Below are 22,635 nucleotides of genomic sequence, written 5' to 3'. Positions count from 1 at the left end.
AACACAGACAACTTGCGTCCCCACCTTAAAAGGCCTTGCCTAGCACTACCTTTCTCTCAGGACCCAAATACACTATCAGCTATCTTCAATGATACTCTCACCAATGCCATAAACTCTATAGCTCCACTTGAAAGCAAGAAGGAAAAAAAAATCATCTCACTGCAACTCTTGGTTCTCGGAAGAACTCCAAACCCTCTTAGCTCAAAAGAGTCAGTCACTTAAAAACTGGCAAACGGATCAGAGTGACCTAAATAAGAACCTCGCCAAACAAATAGCCCTCCAATATAAAAAAGCCATTTTAGCAGCAAATTCCAACTTCAATGATAGGATTTCAAAGGCCAATTCCCAAGCTAAAGAACTATTCGCAATCTTTAATGAATTAGTCACTCCTCTGGCTACTGCTGACAAGATAACTAAAGACAAAGCCTGGTGCGCTAGCATTCAGTCCGCCATGCTCAACAAAATAAAACTCCTCCAGAACAAAATCTAAAACCACTGCGAAACCCTCCCAAGCCAAAAAACCAACAGCCCTACACAAGACAAGCTTAGTAATTTCAATCACGCTCAATTCTCCTTCAGAGACGTCACTGAACCTAAGGTCCTTAATCTCATCAAAAACCTCAAACCATGCCTCTGCAAAGCAGACATTTGCCCTCTCAAAATCATCAAGGAATGCGCTAATGACCTAGCACCCCTGATTGCTGCCTTCATTAACGCATCTTTTCAAACAGGAACTGTCCCAAACAATCTCAAGGAAGCCTGGGTGCGGCCACTTCTAAAAAAGGCCACACTTGACCCAGCGCAACCCAACAACTACAGACTGATAACGACAGTCCCGTTCCTCCTAAAAATCCTGGACAGAGCAGCTCACATCCAGATCCAATCATACAAAGAAGCTAAATCCATACTAGGCAAAAGACAATCTGGCTTCTGTGTCGGGCATGGAACAGAATCCGCCTTATTAGACCTAAAAAATCAAATCTCACAGATCATGGACAAAGGCAAACCTGCCTTGCTCCTCCTTCTCGATCTATCAGCTGCTTTTGACCTGGTATATCACCAAACATTTACCACCCACCTCACCCATGCAGCCCATTTCTCTAATCAAGCAGCATCCTGATCACTTCCTTCCTTGAAGGAAGAGCCATGAAGGTCTACTCCGACACAGCAAACGCAGATCCTACCACTATAAACTGCGGTGTCCCCCAAGGATCTTTTACAGCCCCCACCCTCTATAACCTCTTCACAAAACACCTCTTCGACCTAATTGACTCCATGGATGTTGCATATACAAACTATGCAGACAACACTCAAGTACATATACCCCTATCTGGACTCTATCACCAAGACACCACGGCCCTTCACAACATCTATGCCACTATCCAAGCTTGGATGGCAATCAATGGCCTCTGTCTTAATGGGGAGAAGACTGAAATTCTCATCCTGGGCCAGACAAACACATTATCGAAACTAAGCCCCCAATACAACAACTTCAATATAGACAACTCAACCAATTCCGTATCAGCCTCTGTCAAGACTCTAGGTGTTCACATTGACGCAAATCTATCGATGAACAAACAAGTCAGCGCCATAGTCTCTGCATCAGCATTCAGCACCAAACTCATCAATGCCATTAAACCCTACCTATCCACCCCCAACCGCTTGGCCATAGCTAGAGCAACTATAAGAGCCAAACTCGATTATTGCAATGCCCTCCCAGCTGGCACCTCTGCCAAGAACATTCACAGACTGCAAACCACACAAAACAATGCCCTCAGAGCCGCTATGAGTATCCCTTGAAGAGAACATATATCCCACGCCAGACGTGAAGCACGGTGGCTCCAGGTCAAAGACTGTATTACTCTGAAAGTCCTCACCATCACTCACAGATGCATCAACAAAACCGCTCCAGCATACCTATCTGAAGCAATATCAAGGACCACATCCACTCGTCCCACCAGAGCTCAGTACACCAACCAGCTACACATACCACGCATAAAGAGAGCCACAACTGGAGGTCTAGGCTTCTCCTATATTACACCGAAACTGTGGAACTCACTCCCTGCCACCCTTAGAGCTGAAACTTCCATCTCTGTCTTCCGCAACAACCTCAAGGCCACTCTCCTCAACTAGCAAGTGGAGGACTGCCTCCTCCATTTCTGCCATGTATATTGTAATATAACACAAATGTAATATAACTATATTGTAACCTATGAGGGGAAAAGCTGACCTCACAGGCTGTGCACTACCATCCAATCATTTTCTTGATGGTACAAGTTAATAGTAAGGAAACGGTCTTGTAGTCAGAGTAGTTATTTAAACTTCTGTATTATTATTCATACAGATTATCAATGATCAAAATCAGCTTTTCCCCTCATATGTTTGTTATATAGGCGGTAGTGGAAAATCGCCTAACTCGCCACACGGCTGCAGCCAGCTTGCAACATTCATATATACCAGTTTTTATTTTCCTTTTGATGTGTGCATACCCACTTTAGGGGTCTTTTGTTTCCAGAAACGTATACACTATATTGTAACCTGTATATATACTGCTAATGACTATGTAACTTTATTGCAACCTGTATATATATTGCTAATTACCATGTAACTAAGTAACTAAGCTTTGTACTGTAACAAGTGCCACAATGTCCTTGGGCTGTTGTGTGCTATATAAATACGAATAAAAAAAAAAAAAAAACTGTCCATGTGTCTGAATTCTTCGCATGGGTTGTGGTCTTGGCCAGTAATGATTAAACTCACCATGATTAGTCCTGTTCTGATATCTCTCTTGAGATTGATTTCTATTTTTGTTACCTCTCAAATCATGTGACACAGGAGGTGGAGAACACAGAGTGAACATCCTTTGACTATGGTCGACTAGTGGTGGTGATTGATTATATTGACGAGGGACATAATTCATATTTTGTCTTTCATTTGGTCGGAATTGTTCCCTATGCTGGTTTCCATTTTCAATGAATCTATCCACATATCTTGGTCTTTATTGGTGACCATATACCATTGTATTAGGGTCAAATCTTCTCTGTCCGACAAGTGTCTGGTATGGGCCATTGTACATTTGATTTTTATTGTTATTTAGACCTGACATATTTTGGCGAAATTGCACTCTGGGAAGATATCTAGGACTAATGTAAGAACTCCTATTGCTGGGATCAATGGATTGGAACATACAAGATTGGGGTGATATCCGCTGTGGGGGCACGTCATTTGGCTAGATGTCATGTTGTTCTTTGCCTGAGTTTGGGCTGATTCTAGCAGCTTCATTACAGATTTTACCTCCAAAATCGCTGGTGTGGATTCCTTAGACTTTGGTTTTGTCTCTTTATTCTGAGGCCCCTCCTCTCTCTGACCAATTATTACTTCATACAGTTTGGTCCCCTGTTCTTTTATCCATTCTAGTGGTTTTCCCCAGTCAAATTCACAAATTACCTGGGAGACAGTTAATTTTTTGGAGCCCATAAAAATATGCAGTTTTAAATTCTACAGTGTTAGCGTTAAAGGTCACATCAACGCGTGAAATTGCTCTTTTAAAATTTTGAAAGTATTGGTGAGGTGAAATATCTGGCTTTGCCGTCAGAGTGGATTCATGCCTCTATCATTCCTAAGCAAGCCTACTCCTCCTTTGAATGCCGGGTCTGCAGGCTCTCTCTCTCTTGCCTGGCCACTCTCTCACTGAGGCCACTATCTACCTGCCAACTGGTCAAGTAACTTCCTTCGTCTCCGAGTGGGCAGACCTCTCCTCCTCCCTCCTGGCCTCGTCCACTCAACTCCTCCTCATTGGAGACCTCAAAATCCACCTGAATACTTCCTCTCCCTCCTCTGGACTCTTTCACAACCTCTCTGACTCTCTTTCTCTCTCTATTCTTCCCTTTGGCTCTACTCACTCTGCAGGGCACACTCTGGATGATCAGATCTCCTCAGACCTCACCCTCTCTAACCCTCTCACAACTCATCTTTCCTGGGGTGACCACTTTCTCCCCTCCTCTCATCTCTCTTTACCCCTCAGGCTGAGCTTAGCCCCACATTGCCACCAACCTTCTCTGTGATCCGACCCATGAAGCGTGTGTCAGTTGAGGTCTTCACCGCCACTTTCTCTCCCCCTCCTGCACTTCTGCCTGACTCACATCCTGACATAGCCATTTTCAACTTCAACTCTTCTATCTCTGACAATCTTGATGTACTTGCCCCTGTCATGAGGATCTGCTTGAAGCCCAAAGCCAAGTGCAACTCTTGGTACAACTCAGACCTCATCACTCTTAAACACAAGTGTAGGGTGGCTGAGAGGAAATGACTGGCATCTTGTACATCCTCTGACAAACTGGCCTAACGCCTGCTCCAAAGGCAATATTGACTCTCTGTCCTCACTAAGAAGAGAGCTCATATCCAGGCTCATGTCGCTGTGTCACCTAACAACTCGGCCAAACTCTTTAAAATCTGCAAGGAGCTGGCTAATCCTGCCGCAGTCTCTAACTCTCCTGTCCCCTCCCAGGCCCTCTGCATGGCCTTGGCTTCACATTTCATCTCTAAAACCCAGGACATCCAGTCCACCCTCATGTCCTCTCCTCGCTCTCCCTCTACTTTCCCCTCTACCTCTAGCCTCCCTGTGGCCACATCTCCACCCCCCTTCTCTGCCTTTCCTCTGCTCACCCCTGATAAGGTTTCTAGACAAGTCCCATCTATGAAGGTCTTGTCAAAACAGGTTCTTCCTATTCATCCAAAACCATCAAGGACCCCATTGACACCCTCGCTCCATCCTTGGCCGACTTTTGCAATCAGTCTTTCACCACTGGAACCTTCCCTTCACCCCTGAAGTACTCTCTTGTGCACCCTCAGTCAACCTGTCCTGTCCAGCCAACATCGCCCAATCTCCATTATTCCTTTCCAGGACAAAGTCTTGGAAAAGATGGCCATCTCGCAGCTTAACATTCACACTGAATCTGTTGGTTGTCTCCACCAACATTAGTCTGGCTTCAGAGCAGCCAGAAACACAAAAACTGCTCACCTGAACATCCGTGAAGACCTGCTTTCTAACCTCAATGCCAATCAACCCTCTGTCCTCATCTTACTCAATCTCTCCTCTGCTTTTGACATGGTGAACCATGTCATCCTGCACAACTGGCTCTGTGATAACCAGGTATCACTGATCAGGCCCTGGCCTGGCTGACCTCTTTCCTCTCAGACTGACCATCCCAGGTCCAACTTGGGTCCTTCCTCTCCTCTATCTCTACCTCTGGTATTCCCCAGGGGTCTAACTGGCTGTTCAACCAATACCTGGCAGCTCTCGCCCACCACATTGGTGCTCACTGCTCACACTTTCTGGGCTATGCAGATGACACTCAGCTTGCTTTGAGGCTCTCCTCAGCCACCTATTCACACTCTCTCATCCCAGATTGTCTGTCTGCAATCCAGGAATGGTGTGCCACTAATGATCTCTGCCTTAAAGCCAGTGAAATGGAGATCCTCCTCTTTGGCACACCTGCACCTTCCTTTCCTGTCACTCTCTGGCTGCCTACTGTAGGGCCTCTTCCTGCTCTCACCTGTGAGGATAAGAACCTCAGGGTCATCTTGGACTCCACACTCTCCTTCTCTCCTGACATCTCTGATGTCTCTAAGAAGTCAAACTACCAGCTGCATACCTCAGAGGTATTCTTCCTTTCCTCACCTTCCCCCAGAGGCTCACTGTCTCTAGAGTTCTGGTTCTCTCTAGGCTGTACTACTGCAACAGTCTCTTTCTAAATCTGCCTGCCTCTACTCTCCGTTCTCTACAACTCATCCAGAACAAGACTGCAAGACTTGTCCTGGCCTCAAGCCCAGGGATCGTATATCTCCAGCCCTGAAACCTCTCCATTGGCTTCCATTGGCAGCAAGGATCATGCTCAAGACCCTCTGCATTGTCCACAAGGCCTTCTGGGGCCTGGGACTGCAATACCTCCAACTCCCTCTTCAGAAATATCTTCCAACTCAAGCTCTTCACTCCTCCACCTCCAACTCCTTGAAGGTCAGTCGCTCCTCCAAGCAACAAGTTGAGGGCAGATCTCTTTCTTCGGCCAACGCCTCCCTCTTGGACAGCCTCCTTGCCTCTCTAAAACTTGAGTAGAACCACCTCCGATTCCGGAAGCACTTCAAGACCTTCCTCTTTGTTTCTGCCTTCTCTCTTTCCCTCCCCTGCTGATCACTTTTCTGATACTGCACTGGTCACTTGGTTACCCTCTGAACTCAGGTAGAGGTCCCTGTCCACCCAGTTGTACTCCTGCAGTGCCTCCTGACATCCCCTGCACTTATGGTCTGTATCTGCAACCCTACAGTCCGCTTACCTGCACTTTTAACACTCGCACTTGCCACCTGTTGGCTGCACTACTTGTTTGTGATCCTGTGTTTGGCACTTGCCCATCCTCTCTGGCACTTCTCCCGTCCCCTCTAGCACTTCTCCCGTCCCCTCTTTCCTGCACTTGCACAATCTGAATGTCAATAGGCCTAGTAAATCATTGTTTTTGTCTTCCTTCTGTTTCCCCTCCCTTGCCTCATTGCGCCTTGAAACACTTGTGTATGGGTGTGTTGTAAATGCCATAACATATCATATCATAGCATAAGCTGCTTTTTTGGCATGCTGTCTGGACTGGTAAGGTGAGAATTCATGTCTGCCCTCCTTCTCAAAGTCCGCCCATGACACATTTTCAAGTTCATTGAGGCCACAGATGATACTAGCAGATGCTGCATCTAGGGTGAGGTGAAAGTACTGTCTATATTGTTCCCTAGGGATCTGGAGGACTTTAAATATATTATGAAGGGCTCTCTAAATGGTAATCCATGCAACACTTGCCTCCCTTTTTGCATGGTTAATTAAAGTCTTGATGGATTTCATAATTTGTATAGGACTGCAATGGTGCATTCTGGTATGTGCCATTTTGTCACTCATTCTTGTTCTCTTGTGGGCAACAATGTGTGTGAATATTTGCAAGTGATTCAGACCCCGTCATTGGGTTATAACCAGGTCTGGCCAAAGAAATGGCTGTTGGTAAATTGTTTCCTTTGCCAGAGCTGTGATTGAGTTCAGCCCCAGTGAGTGTAGTATCCTGTCACATTTCCTGAGATTTGAAAATAAATATTTGCTGTTCTAGGTTCTGCACTGTCCATGAAACTGTTCTGCCCCATGACAGAGAGCAGAAGTCTCATCCCTGACCGTATTGATTATTGCTTGTAATGTATTGATTTGTGTCTGAGACTGATTAAGTGCTTCAGCCTTTTTGTCACTTTCCTCCTTACCTTTCTCCCTGCCACTTCCCTCCTTATCATTCTCCCTGCCATCTTCTCTAAGAGCCTGCATTTCGGAAATTAAAACCTTGTTATCTTGTTTTATGTCATCTAACATTGCTTTTAAGTGGGTTAATTCTTGCTCACTCTCATTAAATTGTTTCTCTCTCTGAGCCAATTGAGTAGCATGATCACTGAATTTATAACATTAATTGTCCAATCTGCGTTGTAACTTGCTAATGACTTCACTGTCTTTTCCTTGTTTCTTTATGGATCTGTATTGCAGGAACCAAAGTTTTGCGCACAGTCTGATTATGCAGTTTTTCTACTCTGTGCGTTCTGTCACTCGGAATAACCTAAGGAGGCACACTTGCACAATTCTTCCTTCATCATAAATATTTTCCAATGCCTCCTTCTCTACGTCTGTGATAATTCTATTTTTCCATATTGTCACATTTTCTGAGGACCTAAATGCATGGGTATAAAACTTTGCCTCGAGGTAATCTGACAATTCAGAAAACTCAGCATGAATCTGGAACATGGTGGCACTATTGCCAATGATACTATAATGAGAGTCAAATGAGCACACAGTACTGCACTACCTCACAGCACTAATTCAATTAATGAGTGCACAATATGGTTATGCTTTATGATGCAAGGCCACGCCCAGTCATTATTTTAAAGTTTCCCGGCCAATGCACCAAATCAGTAGGAGATTGTAAGGGGTTATATCTGGTATTTCATCGTATTTTGTGGTGTTGTGCTATGGTGGAATGTGTATAATGGTGAGACTAATTTCAGAATATTGCATAGCAATTATTTCACCAAGGTCACTAACAATAAACACATACTGGACTTAATACACTCTGAATACATTTCTCATGCTCTCCTGTGATTTATTGACAACATCACACTTATGCCCTTTTGCCTGTGTTTCAAGAAATGTAAAACATGCAAATAAAATACAAAACATTCAATCAGCCTCTCTAAGCAAAAAATGTACTGCAATTTGCTGCAGCTAAATTTGCTTTGAGATATTTCTTACTGCACGTGTATCTCTCTATGCATGTCAAATCAATGAGAGTGAATGCAGAAGTAATACACTGAATCTAAATTACCTTTTCCAACTCATTCTTTATCATTGACTTGAATTATGCAAGTTACACAGAATGACATGTGTGCCCATGTTGTAAATCACACCATGAACAAGGTTTTATCTGCAAAAAAGTGCAATAAAACTGGCAAGAAAAATACACTCTGAATAACAGCAAACATTTGAGAAATATAAACACAGTTTTGCATGCACATTTAAATTTGTATCACTAATGTAGTGACTAAAATGAACTGAACTATTTAAACTACACCACATAGTCTCAAACAGCCACTTCACACAACTCAATTAACAGATAATTACCTATGTTAAGCTAGAATCCCGAATCTAGGTAGGCTGCATTAGCTGCTACTACCTGCTATCTACTTGCACACTGTATTTTGCCTTATTGCTAGAATCTCAAATCTAGGTAGGCTGCATTAGCTGCTACTACCTGCTATCTACTTGCACACTGTATTTTGCCCTATTGCTAGAATCTCGAATCTAGGTAGGCTGCATTAGCTGCTACTACCTGCTATCTACTTGCACACTGTATTTTGCCCTATTGCTAGAATCTGGAATCTAGGTAGGCTACACTAGCTGCTACTATCTGCTATCTACTTGCACACTGTATTTTGCCTTATTGCTAGAATCTCGAATCTAGGTAGGCTGCATTAGCTGCTACTACCTGCTATCTACTTGCACACTGTATTTTGCCCTATTGCTAGAATCTCGAATCTAGGTAGGCTGCATTAGCTGCTACTACCTGCTATCTACTTGCACACTGTATTTTGCCTTATTGCTAGAATTTCGAATCTAGGTAGCCGGCCACTACTGTTACTATCTACCTGCACATTGCATTTTACCCCATACATGATCTCCTAATCTAGACTACAAGATATTCCTCCCAGGTATTTACTCAATACTGCTGAGAATTATTCTCCACAGTATCAACTCTGCATGCCTGCCTGGCTCTGCCCTCAGCACGGTCACCCTAGGCACCACCTCACCCCTCCTCATAGAGCCTAACGCCACAATCATGCTTCCTCAATTCTCCCCTCCATGCCTTTCTGAAAGGCTTACCAGACGACAGTCCAGACTACCCAAATTACATGAGCCCCGAGCCAGGGACTCCACCCAATCCAAACTAACCAACCGATTCACTACCATTAGCACCTGCGCCAACCTCACGCTGAAGAAACTCAAACCCAACCCACTCAATACCATGCCCACCAAAAACTTAGAGCACAACACAGTGACCATCCCCACCCCCACCAAAGCCACCGCCCCATCCATAAAAGGTGCCCTCATTAACGCATGCTCCATAATTGCCCATGCCACAGACATTGCAGACCTCATACTAGCGGAGGACTTAGATTTTCTAGCTATAACGGAGTCTTGGCTCCATGCAGCCGCAGGCCCAGCTCTCTCACTAGCCATCCCCAATGATTACACCATCATCCGAGCGGATAGAACTGAATCCAGAGGCGGAGGCCTGGCCGTCATTGCCAAAACTCTCCTTAACATCAGACTCGACTCCGCTACACACCTCCCATCATGTGAATCACTCACAGCTAAACTGCCCACTGCTAACTCCCAAACGATATCCATTCACGTACTCTATAGACCACCTGGACCCCTAGGATCTTTTGAGGAAGACCTCAATGCCATCCTCACCAACAACTTGAAAAACTCCTCACAATGCCTCCTCCTAGGAGATTTCAACCTAGGCTACAAAGACCCCAAAGACCACCAGGCCACCCTCATTAACAACACCCTCTCTGAACTAGGCTTCACACAAAAAGTATCCGGCCCCATCCATAACAAAGGGAGAACCCTTGACTGGGTAGCAGACTACAACTGTGCAGCATCTATCACTAACAACTCCCCTCAATCTTGGTCAGACCATCATCTCCTCTCCTTTTCCCTCGAAGCTTCAAGCCCCATCACTAACATGGCACTAGCCGCAGCCATCACCACGAGAAGCAAGAAAAATATCACAGTGGAAAAACTGATCCCCCTTATCCTCCTAACGCTTAACCAACTCCCTGCTTCCAAACCCTACAACCTCGTAGAAGGCTATAACAATACCATGCGCACAGCCTTAGATGCCATTGCACCTCTAAAATTAAGAAAATTCAAACCAAAAAAGCACCTAAACCAATGGTTCTCCAGCCATCTTAAAGCGCTTCGATTGGAAAAACGTAAATTGGAACAAGTCTGGAGACAGTCTCCCACAGACTACAAGTCAATGCTCAATAAAACAACATCCAATTACAAAAAAGAAATCATAGCTGCCAAACAAGAATCCTCTAACCAGAGAATTGCACAATCCAACTCCAGTACCAAAGAGTTGTTTGCAACCATCAAAGAACTGAGAAACCGGTGCTAATTCCAGATACCTGTGTGAAGGACAAACAATGGTGCACTAGTGTCCAAAATGCACTAAACAACAAAGTCACAGGCCTTCAAACTAAAATGAAAAACAAAAAAGACTCCCTTACCAAACACACCAACCCCACCAACACCATCCCGAGCCCCCCACACCCCACACCTAACACCGCCCGCTTCAGGTTCTCCAAAGTCACTACTCTCGAAGTGGAAAAAATCATTCTCAGCCTTAAACCATCCAACTGTAAGGGCGACCTCTGCCCCCCACAATTCATTAAAGATGCGGCAAGAGACCTCTCGCCTTTCATCACCAGACTCGCCTTTCATCACCAGACTCATCAACGCCTCCTTCTCTTCAGGAACAGTCCCCAGTAACCTCAAAAAATCTTGGGTCCTCCCTCTCCTTAAAAAACCCTCCCTTGACCCATCCATTCCCACCAATTACAGACCCATCACCACCGTCCCATTCCTGCTCAAGATACCAGACAAAACAGCATACCAACAAATCCAAAAATACCTTGAAACAAACCACCTCCTAGGTATTCGACAATCCGGCTTCAGACCCTAACATGGGACTGAAACAGCCCTCATTGATCTGAAAGCCCAAATTGACACCCTCAGAGACAACGGGAAAACTGCATTACTACTTTTACTAGACCTCTCCGCGGCATTTGATCTAGTTGACCACAAAATCCTATGTAATCATTTAGACTCAGCTGCCCACTTCTGCCAAGAAGCCATCGGCTGGATCGAGTCATTCCTCAACAACAGATCCATGCGTGTCTTCTCCACCTCTGCCGCCGCCGACCCCATCCCCATCACATGCAGAGTCCCACAGGGCTCCTGCGTTTCCCCTAACCTGTACAAAGTGTTCACAAAGCCCCTGTTTGATGATCTAGACGGCCTGGGTATCACCTACACCAACTACGCGGATGATACACAGATCCTCATCCTGCTGACGGGAGATTACAACCAGGATTTGGCCTTGGTGAACAAGGTGTACCTCATCATTCAGGCCTGGATGGCTTTGCACAGTCTATGCCTGAATGATGACAAGACAGAACTCATCATCCTTGGCTCCACCACAAACCTAACCAAACTAGACCACAATTACAACAACTTCATCATAGACGGGATCCCGATCAAGGTAGCCAAAGAAGTGAAAACTTTAGGAATATACATCGACTCCTCCCTAACCTTCCAGAAACAGGTCAGCTCTATGGCTTCCTCCACGGCTTACACATGTAAGCTTATAAGAGCAGCCAAACACTTCCTATCCCCCCAGAGTTGCATTACACTAGCCAGAGCCCTTGTATTATCTAAACTGGACTACTGTAATGCCCTCTACGTAGGAGCCAGCAAGCAAGTCACCAATAAAATTCAGACGTTACAAAACAACGCTCTCAGAGCAGCGCTCAGCATCCCCAGGAGAGAACACATCTCCAACATCAGGAAATCCCATAACTGGCTCAACACCTATGACAAAATCCTGCTTAAAGTAGCCTCTCTAACTCACAAATGCCTGAACAACGCTGCCCCACACTACCTAGTAGACAGAATCTGCAAATACACCCCCAACAGACCTACCAGAACCTCCAACGCAAACCTGCTCATAGTTCCCAGGTTCAAACACACCAAAATGGGTGGCAAAGCTTCCAGGTGAAAGCATCCCAACATTGGAACGCCCTACCACCCTCCCTCAGGACACCCCAAACCTACACACATTTTAGACGTAACTATATACAGTGGCTAAAGAACAAGGACCACTAACACCTCTAACCCACCACACTGCTGCAGTCCATGTAAAGTAAGTTTATTTGTACATTTGTAAATATCTGCCTTTTGTAAACATGCAACTCTTTCCGACATTGTCATACTGTAATACTGCAATGTATAAGCAACTTGTAACCAAGCTTTGAATAACCATGCTGCTCATGCGCCCTCATACCCTCGGGTCTGGTTTGCAATACAAATGAATAAACTAAACTAAACTAAACTTGTGATATTCCCAGACTCAGCTTGGCAGTGATTCACAGCTAAGGCAGTCATTCACAGCTAAGGTCGCTCGAGACTTTGCAGCTCTGTTAATAACTGCCAAACCAGGAGAGAGACAGCCCAGCAGATAGCCTTCTTCTTCCTCCGTCAGTGAGTGCAAGAATAAGAAAGCCTAGTCTCTCTGCCTCAAACCCTTTTCATAAAACCCCTGTCACTCAAGAGCACCTCCCTCTGACAAGATCATCTCATTAAAACATCACATGAATTCCTATGTGCCTTTTTGCCGAAACACACACTGCATTGCTGAACAGAAAATGATGCAACTTTCTTGTGCTTCCTGCTCCAATACAATGTGATGTCTTTCGGAACGGATCTTCAAATTCTTCAGCTTACAACACAGATCCAGCCTGCACGTTTAAATCATTTTTCTTTTCCATTTTCAGAGCATCCTGCATTTCGCTCTATCTGCATCCAGCTGGACTCATTTGCACTAAATGTAATTATGGAAATCAGTTACATGTTAAATGGGGTTGTGAAATATCAAAACAATGTCCACACTTGCTTTAGATTGTTTCTTAATATGTTTACTTCCAGTTATTAAGTTACAAGTTACATGACACTGAGACATCAGGTATAAGACAGATCACCGGCACCCATCACCCAGGGAGGGAGGGACCAACTGAACTCCTAGAGAACACTCTACACAGCATTCTCACACTGATACATCAACATTCCACTTGACACTTGCATGACATCACTAAGCACATGACCAGCTACAGCAGACTCAGACAAGCACATCATAACACATCTCCCCCCTTACCGAAACACCTACACAAACAACAAGCACTTTACATACAGGCAAGTCACACCACCATCCACTATACAAACTTCACAAGATACTCTCACAGCTATGCGATTCCAAACTTCACCTACAAATCCAGGTCACCCTCAATAATAACACAAATCAACTTCTGTCTGTACCTGCCACGAACAGACTCTAGACTCACACTCTAGACACATACCAGCCCATACACAAGACTAAGACTACCCTACAAACCAAACACCAACTAGAATAACATATGTCCTTCCGCCCGCCCCCACCACAGGTGAGCCTCCAGGCTGCCACCCTGAAGCACAGCTTGCCATCCTGACGCAGTACTAGACATCCAGGATGACAACAGAATCACCATACCTAGTAAGAGAGCTCATAAAACCGCTAAAACCACCACTACGAAAAATCACCAACTATGCCTACATCACGAACATACAAACAGATGCATCAATGGACTAGGCCAATTGAGCACACCCACCCGCACCAAGATATACAGATCCTGCAGCGACTTGGAAATGCTGGCCAGCCATCTCCAAGACCACCAACATAACATGGGTTTAACCTAAACACTTATCTCGATGGCAGTACTAACAAGTCCCATGATCCTGACCTTAAAACACAGCAACCAGGATTGAAAGATAACACATAAAGAAATCAAAACACCATGCGACTCCTCATCCAGAACAGTGTCTTTATCTTTCGCAAATGTGATCGCTGGAGGGCGTCCCCAACCAGTAACACACCTATCCATACCTCAACCATCTGTCCATTAAGATCAGAGTCGACTTCTATTAACAGTGCACTACTACCATTCCTAAAATCACCAGACTCACACCTCCCATTCTCCTTAGTGCACTTCTCACATACCACTCACTCATACTCCTGACAGGGCACTACCACAAGGATTTTCTCACTATACTATAACCAAAGGAGGCCCCACCCACAACGGTTAACTCATACAAAGGCGCTACCTCCATATACAAACTACCCAACACCCAAAACCTCTGTGGGTGCTACCACCAGGCAACACTTAATCACCTTTATGAAAACACTAATCCCCAGTCAAACTCAACGGAGAAATTACCTCCATCCCTTACTTCAAAGACAATAAAGGACAACCAAAAGAGGCGCTACCTCAGCATGGTTAATTTAACAGAGAACCTTTGTTTCAATACACAAAGGCGCTAACCAAAGCACTACTTCCTAACCTACCTAACACTCTTTATGATTTACACATCCTGCACAGAAAGTCTCTTTGCACCTCTTAAATAAGAACTTTGCACACATCACTCATACCAGTCATACCAGTCACTTCCATTAGGCCTCAAATTCACACCCAGTGTGAATACCACAAATGACATTTCTTCAGAATTTACAACTTTAAACTGAACATCACCAGCATAGTTAATTTCCTTGTCCATGGCTTGCATTAGACCTAAATGCCTAAAAGTCCAAGTTGTTGCTTAAAAACCTTTAGCCTAAAAATCCTCAATAGGTTAAACTAGCTCATCCACACACAAATATGCATTTAGCTATCACCATAATGTCCAATAAGTCCTTCAACCTACAGTTACTCAAACATGTTAAGATTGTGTGCAAAACATCCATCTCACACTGGATCTCATTAATATCACTCTCAACCCCACATGCATAGAGCCAATTCACTCCAATATTGACCTGTCTTGAATACGTCTTAACAATAGACTTCCACTGCATTTATCAAACCCAAAAACAATTTCCTTAATGCCAATACATGGTACCTTAATAAACACAACATTGCAGTTGATAAACTTAATGAAACATCACTTAATGACATCTTCAATTCTTAGGGTCCTGTGTAATGAGAATCCTAACTTCACCAAACCGTTTGCCACTACATAACACCTCGCTGTCGGGGCGGAGCGAGCGGCATTTACCGGACACTGCCTCCTAGTAAACGAGGCTGCTCATGGGCTGCGTTTACTACCCAAAACCTCCGGCCGAATGAGGCCATGCAGGCAATGAGTCCCCTGTACCTTACTGGGCCACCGTTGGCCAATGCTGGACGCCGTTGGCTGCTGCTGGACGCCGTTGGCCGCTGCTGGACACCGTTGACGCTGCTGGACGCCGTTGGCCACTGCTGGACGCCCTACTCAACGGGGCGGAGCGGCATTCATTGCCAGTGCATCACTGACTTCCCATACCAGGGAAGCATAGCAGATATGTGCTATGACCTGACAGGTTCCAGATGAAAAAAAAACATGAAAAGCACATCCTTCCTCACAAGTCCTTTACTCAAAAATCTCCATCACTCTGAACTTCGTTTGTAGCACAATCTCCACGTACGGACCATGACACTCCGAACACTGGAAAAGAGGAGTTCCAAGTTCCGAAGTATCGCTGAATCCCTCTGATGGAACGCAGACGTCATCACTTGCAAACTTGTGACCAAAGCCTGAAGAACCCCTGTGCGGCCAAGTGACCAACGGTCAGTTCGGCTGCTGCGCTTTTCTGTGTATTAATTCGCACTTGGCCAAAAAAAAAAAAAAACTCATTTCCAAATGTCATTTCCAAATGTTCATAAAACACGCCCAGGCTGCAATATAAACATTTTCTTCACGCAGCATGTTTGTAAACCTTCTCCTTGCTCTAATTATCCATGCGCTGAATCATGCAGGGGCACGGAACCATTCCACCTTATTGGCAAGTCTCTCGTCACTCCTGCTGGGCTTAGAAGTCCCTTATGGCTCCAGACACAGCACTCCCTTAGAAAAACGGGCTGCTGGTCCTGCTAGATCGTCCAAACTAGTCCAGGAGCCTTTTCTCACATGGATCAATTCCTTTTCTTATGTCCCAAAATCCAGCACTCTAGAGGCACCCTTCTCACATGGACCCCTTCCACTTCTTATGCCCCAGGACCCAGCACTCCCAAGGCTATGGGCTGCTGGCCCAATCTGCTATGGTCCTTCTCTTCCCTTATCCGCCCTGGGTGATGGGTTTTCTTACTTGGGGGCGGTGATGTCCATTTCTTTCCTTCGTCCTGATGATTCCTGCACCCCCCGCAGCAGTTCTCTACAGTCACCTTCCTTTCCTGCTTTCCTTGCACCAGGGTTCTTCTTTCCAGAGATCCTCGTCGCCAATGTAATATCAAAAAAATGTCCACACTTGCTTTAGATTGCTTCTTAATATGTTTACTTCCAGTTCTTAAGCTACAAGTTACATGACACTGAGACATCAGGTATAAGACAGATCACCGGCACCCATCACCCAGGGAGGCAAGGACCAACTGAACTCCTACAGAACACTCAACACAGCATTCTCACACTGATACATCAACATTCCACTTGACACTTGCATGACATCACTAAGCACATGACCAGCTATAGCAGACTCAGACAAGCACATCATAACAGGTTGGGTTAATTAGTATATTAGTTTCATGTTAGTATTATTTTTTAGTGCATCTCAGCCCATTAAAATAGCATCATGGAACAAAGTGATCATTTTCTAGCATGTGGTCTGTGCATTGGCATCTATTTAAATTCAGCCTGAGACTCATACTCTTGAGTCCATCAATGAGTCTCACACCCTTGGCTCTAGTTAAAGTTCAACCCTTGCTTTAATGTGAATGATGAAATGCAGAGTCTAGATGTTGAAATGCAGAACCTACATTCTTCCTACATTCCCCAACATCTTCAATTAGTATAGAGTTTAAAAACCAAATATAACTGAAATTCCTTTAATCGTTATTAGTAAAACACACAGGGCCTCATTAGGACCCAGGCGGAGTGGGTTTCCGCCAGCGCTAATCGCGGCGGACCCGTCCGCCGTACTACGAGTTCCCGTAGCGCCATGGCGCAGTTCTCCGCCTGGTTTTACCAGGCGGAGAAAACCATGGCGCTACGGGACCTCGTTGTTAATTACGCCACCGTATTTTACGGTGGCGTAATTAACTCCTTCCCCACTCCCATTATACCCTATGGGGCAAGAATGGGAATGGGGAAGGGCAGAATGGGGATTGGGGATTTACCGCTCCGCCAAGGTCGGAATGGGGCGGTAAATCCGCCAACCCCCATGGCGCTATCGACGGCTTTCCGCCGTGCTTCGCGGTGCATTTAGCACCGCGAAATCCGCCTGGGTCGTAATGAGGCCCACAGTCTTAGTGTTATTGGTATTTATAACTACAGAATAAGCCTTTGGATAGATGTATAGTGGGTGTTAGGTTACATTGGTGTGTCAACTGAATTTTATCATCGGCATAAGCTAACAAAATAATCCTAGTGTCACCAAGTTTAGGTGGAAAATTACTGAAACCATCTAGCATCTAGTGCAGATCCCAAATCAGATATATTAAGGTTTAAATAACAAGCGGGAATAACAAACCCTATTTCAAATCCCTATATGTTTTCGATCACTTCAGACAACACGCCTTCATTATCAAATCTAATTCTGAATGTGGTGTCAGCATTAGTGTATTCAATAATCTCTCATTAACACCCTAATTACTCAGTTTTAACCAAACTAAGTCTCTGTTAACATTGTCAAAGACTTAAGAAAAATCAATATAGGTCACACACACTAAACACCACTGGATTATGCTGCAATCCTTTTAAGGGGGTTAAGTTTAAATCGGCAACATCATTGTCCATCTCTTTTCTAAAACCTATATGGAATATGGACAGATATTCCATTGTTGTGCCCATAAATGTAATTTCCTCAAAGCAAGGTAGGGAAACTTTTACCCAACACATCAGGTACAACAATCAGCTACAATATCTGGAGTTTCATGACCACCTGTTTTGTGAGCAGTTATCACATTATATGTATTCCAGTTGATTGATATTCTACCAAATACAACCAAAACACAATTTCAGCGTAAAAGGAGGCGTTGATTTTTATCACCAAGTTGCCCAAACCACCTGGACCTTGCAGCCTTCAGTAGTTTAACTGTCCTTTAATGTTACTAATGGCATCTTTCGTGAATGTCCCAGACCATATTTTGCCTCCATGTCTCAATTTATTTTACATCCAGTGGGAATGCAAATATATGAAGACACTGTGTACTCCAAGTGGTCGTTGTAATCAAAGGGAATGATAGATTTGCTGTACATACTGCTGCTGTTTCATTTAAATGAAAATGCATGACAGGATCACCAATGAGCTTACGATGCGCAATGCATCCCTTTGCGCTTATTTCAAAAAGGTGCAGATGAAAGTGACATTTTTCTGCGCATTTCAAAGAGCATTCCATTGTTTGATTCAATATGCAATATAGATCATATAGAAATGCATAGGAGGAGAAACAGTGCACACGAATGTGCACATCTCTGATCGATTTATTCAGACACCCTTTGAGAATATGCACCAAGTTTATTTGGTGCAAGTGATGAGACGCGCATGCATTGTGCTTATTGCAAGGAGGTGCCGGAAGATGTGATTATTTTCTGCACAATTTAAAGAGCAATGCTGATTGTAGACACACAATGCACTTTGATTTCAACATTGGTCTTTAAAGCACAATGCTTCCAGCACAGAGCCACTACCTCCTTGTCACAAATGAGCAAAGGGGGAGCAAAAAAGCATCCGAGTGTGTGCATCTGTGATGTGCCCATTCAGGTGCCTTATGAGAATATGAGACACTTTTTTGTGAGATCACCATGCACATTTTCTTTTTAATTCAACATGCATATTAAGTTTACTTAACCTAGTTTTCAAATGTTTTTTTAAAACATTGATTTTAGCATACTGAGAGTGGAGTACATATTTGGCTTGATCCTTTTAATGGTATTCTAAATGTCACAGCAAGGTAGATGATTGCCACAAAGATATTTACATGAAATTCGGTAGCTTTGAGTTTCAATTATAGGTATGCCTGCAGAGACACATCTGACTTCTCTTCCGTCCCTCTAAATAAAGATGATTACATTTTCACTCATAGGGAAAACAAATAATTAACAAACAATTCCATAATGTCCTTGTAAAATGTATAGCTGTTTCTTTGGGTAAAATGAATTCTAGCCTGCCATTTCAAGCAATCTACTCTCTGAATGTTGATGAAAAGCAGGTGGACTATGCACAAGTGGGAGCAACAGCACTCCCGTTGACCACAGGGCATTTGCATTGGGAATAAAGGTGTGTGGTACAACAAATAAAAAAAAGGAATTCATTTCTGGCAACATGATGTGGACACGTTTGTTTCCATTTAGCTGTTCAAGTGAGAAGGTTGAGTCCAGGGTTGGCAAGATGTATCCACATGGGAGGTGGGGAGGGAGCAGGGGGCGAGGGGTAAAGGATCCAATCAGAGCTAGGGGGATTGCAATGTTCTGCGGAGAGCAACAATTCTTTCCCTGGCTGATTTCCACTCATTAGGTCAATGGTCCTTCTTGGTGGGATGCTACTGGCTGACACTGTCTCCAACATAACTGTCCAATCATCACCTATCATTCTATAAAATTGTGCTATGAATTATGCCAACCAATCAAAGCGTCATATTTTGTGCTGATTATCGCATTAGGTAATGTAAAAGGGCTGGAGGTTTATTTTCCACGAGAAAGGAATCCACCAGTTAAATTTGTCAATGTATAGCATTCTTTAGGGGCTGTTAGAATTATGCTAATTGCTGCAATTTTCCACTTGAAAAGGTGTAGCCCGGAAGTGAAATTGTGAGAAATAATTTCCAGTTCAGTTCCACATAGCAGCCCAGCTTTTTCTTTTTAATAACACTTGTTTTGTTCTTGAAAATTGTGCACTAGCCCTAATTATTTGACTAATTTTGGATTATTTCTTGGATTAATTGCGGGATCACATGCAGGATCACATGCTTTATATTTGGTGGCCCCAGTGAGATATCCATTTCCTCAACAAGGCTGGGGCTCCCTGCTGCCCACCATAGGGTGCAGCACTGGCCTGCAGAGACCAGATAGAGTGCACTAAACAAGGGGGTTTTGCAGACACTGAGTTTCCCAAAGGTCTGCCTGTTCCCATGGGCCGATCGTGATCTGGGCGGTGCAAGCAGTTGAGAGGGGAGAGGTGAGTGTACTAGTGCATGAAAAGGTAACATTATGCATGTTTTTGTTGATTATTATATTGGTTAGCAGAGTGGATTGAAAGGGATCTTCTCAGTATTGTATGCGTTTTGATGAAATAATGAAGGGAACTCCTCCATTTGGAGGAAAGATGAAGTCATAAGTAGGATAGAATTATGAATTGGTTTGGGAACTCCTCTTAGTAGAGGAAACATAGCGCAGTGTAGGGGTAGAATATTAGTCCTTTGGTGGCCCAATGAGTGGGGCTGAAAGGATATTATTGTTGTATAAAGGAATGCGTTCTGTTTTTTTGTAGGTGAGGCAATTTATGTTTTGATGAGTAGAATGGATTTGTTAAAGTGTTGTAGGATTGTATTAGAGTTGTTAATGTGGTCTGGGTATACGTGTGTTGGAGTGAGTGAGGACTGATTTGGTTGGTGAGAGAAGTGGGAAAGGTGTGTGGTGACTGGAGGGTGAGGTTTGAGTGGTGTCACTGTGTAAAGAAAAAACACTGAAAATTGGAGGTTTTCAAAATAGTTTTTGGGAGCTGGGAGACTATTGTAATAAGTTTGCAGTTTGTCCAAATAGGGTTCTTAAGGTGCCACAGTGGCGTGGGGATACGAAACCCTGTTTAAACCGTGTTGGGGGATATGCAGCGGGGAGGGATAGGGCTAATTGGTATTATTGAAACCTTTTCAGAGCATGTGTGCAGTAAATTGCCCCAGTATAGAGATAACATAATAAAGTACCACATAGAGTGGGTGTAGGACACAGCAGCAAAAATGTTCAAATCTTGACCCGTAGAGGGTACCTTTGAAATGGATATTGTAGCTAACATGTACATATATGTATTGGCCACACACTAAGGGAAACAATGGAAGAGTAGGCAAAGCATATTAGAGTTGTGGAAAATGTACCTCCAGTTGAGGTTCAAAGGGGGTTGACAAAGAATTAAACAGGGGCTAGTACGACTTCTTCAGTGGGTATCTCTAGTATCTGAACTATTACTCCCATAGCAGCAGACCTTGTCAGGATCACACTACTTTCAGAGATAGGGAAGAGCTTAAGAAGGCAGATAGAAGACATATTGAAAGAAGCAGAGGGGGAGATTGTGAGACACTTGGATGACTGCAACAATTATGTTTAAATTGGACAGTAAACCCAGTTCAGAGTGGATTCCCCACATTAGAACCAGTGTATGGTGATTCCTCAGATGACAAGTAGAGGATAATGAGGGGGAGGAGACAGCATGAGGAGATATTGTATTTTGGGTGATGATAGTGATAGGGAAGAGATAGAGAAAGAGAGAGAAAGAGAGAGGGAAAGAGAGAGAGACAGAGATTGTTCAAAACGACTTAGGAATTGGCAACACAAGATTGCTGTAGTAAGTAGTGCAAACGCAGAACACGCATTGCAGCCTCAGAAGCCCTTCCCCCTGTTACAAAAAGGTCAAGGGGGACAGTAGTATGTACCATGGCAAAATATGGATAAGGAAAATGTAATAAACAGATTGCCACCCCTCACAGCAGGGATTTAATATGGAGACAGGGAAGCCTGTAATGCCCCAGGAATTGCTTATGCTTGCCATGGATCCACTGCATTACCCTGAACACAAATTATCCTCAGGGCTTTCTGGGACCTGGGGCCCACACAAAATCCAAGTCTCTGTTCTGAAATGCCTTTCTTCTGGAGCCATTCATTCATCTACCTCCAACTCTGTGAAGGTCAGAAGCTCTTCCAGGCAGAGAGTGGGGGGGGTTAATCTATCTCCTCTGCAGGGGCATCCCTGTGGAACAGCTGCCCTGGGGCTCTCAGACTTGAGGCTGACAACCTGAAGTTCCGAAAGCTATTCAAGCTATTCAAGACCTTCCTTTTCACCTCTGCCTTCTCTCTCTTGCTCCCTTGCTAACTTACCTGCCTGCTGCACTGACTGTTTTTTCTTGGCTCCCTCAAAGTCTCACTGGGTACCAGGCTTCTCCACGTGGTCTTCCTTTGCACTACCTCTTGGCCTACTGTGCACTTAGAGGCTGTAACTGTAACCCCCAAAACCCCCT

The 22,635-nt window shown here is 44.3% G+C and overlaps 1 protein-coding gene across 1 annotated transcript in view; it reads right to left on the bottom strand.

The window, feature by feature from the left end:
• The window catches only part of PLXDC2 (plexin domain containing 2), a 1,961,518-nt gene that overhangs the window by 938,734 nt on the left and 1,000,149 nt on the right, over nt 1-22,635 (bottom strand). The window lies entirely within an intron of this gene.

This window comes from Ambystoma mexicanum, chromosome 2q (genome assembly GCF_040938575.1).
Source record: "Ambystoma mexicanum isolate Mex_15411 chromosome 2q, UKY_AmexF1_1, whole genome shotgun sequence".
Lineage (NCBI taxonomy): Eukaryota > Metazoa > Chordata > Amphibia > Caudata > Ambystomatidae > Ambystoma > Ambystoma mexicanum.
Note: the sequence above shows the minus strand (reverse complement) of the source record. Positions and strands in the feature narration are given on the sequence as shown.